The sequence below is a fragment of the Triplophysa dalaica genome, chromosome 1, assembly GCF_015846415.1.
Source record: "Triplophysa dalaica isolate WHDGS20190420 chromosome 1, ASM1584641v1, whole genome shotgun sequence".
In the NCBI taxonomy this organism is placed as follows: Eukaryota; Metazoa; Chordata; class Actinopteri; order Cypriniformes; family Nemacheilidae; genus Triplophysa; species Triplophysa dalaica.
Genome location: NC_079542.1, coordinates 635,001 through 637,500, shown reverse-complemented (window position 1 = coordinate 637,500; position 2,500 = coordinate 635,001). Strand labels below are relative to the sequence as shown.

At 37.9% G+C, this 2,500-nt stretch overlaps 1 protein-coding gene across 1 annotated transcript in view; it reads left to right on the top strand.

Annotated features, from left to right (window-relative positions):
- Positions 1 to 1,011, top strand: part of drap1 (DR1-associated protein 1 (negative cofactor 2 alpha)) — a 5,034-nt gene extending 4,023 nt beyond the window's left edge. The window contains exon 7 of the mRNA XM_056743727.1: positions 1 to 1,011. This exon is cut by the window's left edge and continues 224 nt beyond it. The gene's annotated coding sequence lies outside the window, so the exon portion shown is untranslated.
- The last annotated feature ends 1,489 nt before the right edge of the window (positions 1,012 to 2,500 follow it).

Below are 2,500 nucleotides of genomic sequence, written 5' to 3'. Positions count from 1 at the left end.
TTTTTGCTCGTCAGCAGAGCTCACAGCTGTCACGCCGCCACATCACGGGAAGATGAATTGCTTCAATATTAGCTGTTTTAATTTTTTTTAACTCTTATTTTATCGTTAAGGAACAGTTACGGTAAACAGGAGATCGGCACCTCGTAATTCCCCTCAGTTTTTCTTTTTTTTTGGAGAATGACCCTTAAAGCAAGAACGTGGTTTTGTAGAACTACCCCAAGTACTTTTCGTCCTTTTTTTTGCACTTTTGGTTGTAGTTCGTCGGTCTTTTCCTCCTCAAGCAATCACTCATTTTCGTTGTGAAAGGAAACCCTTTTGGGTCATTCATAGGAGAAATTTGCTTTGGTTTCATAGGCGAATGTTACAGAGCGGCCCGAGGCGTCATTGCTGTTAGCAAATTCTTTGGTTATTTTTATTTTGTGAATATATATTTTTAAAGCTAGTTTTACGATTCCAGTGTTTTCTCTGGGTTTTCTGTGCTAAACTTCGTCACAAACAACAATCCGTTGACGTTTCTCTGCTTTTCTTCTGTTTCTTGGATGAAAATGTCTTTATTTCAAAGCGTGTCATGGATGATGTTTTAAAGGTTTTTGTTTCTTCTGAATCACCGTTGATGATACACATTTCTATAAACCGTTTCTCTCTTCTTTTATAACTTTTAGACTCTTTTTAATGTTTGCTGTGTTGTTGGAGAGACGCGTGGCTTTCTCATGTCTAAATGTGAACAGTCAAGGCTGTATGTTGAATTTTAACATTCTCTTGATTTTGTACGAGTGAAATAAAATGTGAGGTTTCAGTATTTTGCTCCTTTAATACGGCTTTAATCCATTTGTTTCTAGAATCGAGGTCTTGCATTTCCAACATCACATTTTTAAGGCTCAGGTTGTCCGCTTGACTCATTTTGGCTCCTCCACGTGTCACCAAAGTGTTTCATGATCTGTTGCATTACTGGCTGCTGGGAGGAACACGTTCGCATCACGTTTCCCCCTAAAATAAAGCACATGCCTTTGATATCTTTTATTCTTCATGTATGTTTTTGTGCTGCACACGGGTGATGTTTTTAAACGTTAACATGTTTTATTCGTTGCCTTCAATAATACAGCTATGGTAACAATGGGATTATTTATTTTCTACAGGCTTAATGTTTTGTGCAAGTTGTTCAAATTGGAGTTTAATAGCAGAAAACGATAAATCTACAGTGGCAGAATATATGTGAAATTCATTTTACAATCATGTAACTGCACAATAACACAACAGTGTAAGAGCTAATGTATAGGCACCTGGTTGTTACATTTACATTTAGCAGACGCTTTTATCCAAAGCGACTTACAGGTGGGGTAGGTAATGGAAGCAATTGGGACAACATAAGTACAATCAAAAAAGAAGACTGGTCTCATATAACCTAACACAGTATACAGAGCTAAGTTAGACTATTTATATTTTTTATTAAAAGTAGATGAGAAATAAAAGTCAGAACTAATCGGTCAGGTGTTGACTGTGTCACGATAACAACGGCACACTGTACATTATCCCGATTATAACACGGCTTCTTGCCACATCAGAAAAAACAGGACATGAAATGTGAATTAGAAATATTGTATTAACTCATTTTTATGGATGCAGACCTTCCGCGAGGAAAAGCCGTTTAGTTTTGGTTTTAAGGTAAAAACTATATTTAAACGTCACGAACAGGCGATTTGGTTTAAACGTTTGCAAATGTAATGTCTTTTGTGTTAATAATAGACATATTTATATTTACATGTTCAAAAAACCTGTCCGAATTATTTGCTGCATCCGGTTACGGTGTGTCTGGCAATAACCAGAGCTATTATAGAGCTCCGCCAACGGAAGTCCAAAACGCCTTCATATACATACGTTTTCTCTTTAAATGCTTTAGTTCTGTCATTTTTTTATTCATTAATTGGTTTTCGTCTTTAAATGGGTAAGAAGTTTACCTCCGTCTATTTAATCGCAGCGCCATGCGTTACTAGTAACTTCCGGGAACTATTGTGAAAAACTGTTCCTTTGGAGTCAACAGAGAAGACGCGACTCTCTCTCACAATGGCTCTGGAAATAACAAACCTGCAAATGTCGCGACTGGCCAATCAGAATCAAGCATTCCAACGAGCCGTCTGATAATAGAATAACACGACACACGGTTATCGGACCCACCCGCGATCATATAAAGAGAAGTTTTATAATCGTGGTTACAATTCAGATCTCGTGGTGTGAAATTTTGTTTGTGATTTGAGCGAATGTTCCGTTTACACGAGTGAGGAAACCATCAGAATAAGTGTTGCGCGCGTGCGCGTGTCAGTCACTCCCAACTCGGTCACAACATGAACATCTGCGTCCTTCATAAAGAAGAAAAGCCTGAAGGCTCCGTGTGTGCGAGGGTGTTTTTAACCATATTTTAGGGACACTTCTTAACCTCAAAGTGAACAAATCCTCCTCCTTGAAACGTCACTTGTTGTAAAAAGGTTACACAAATAAAGTAAAG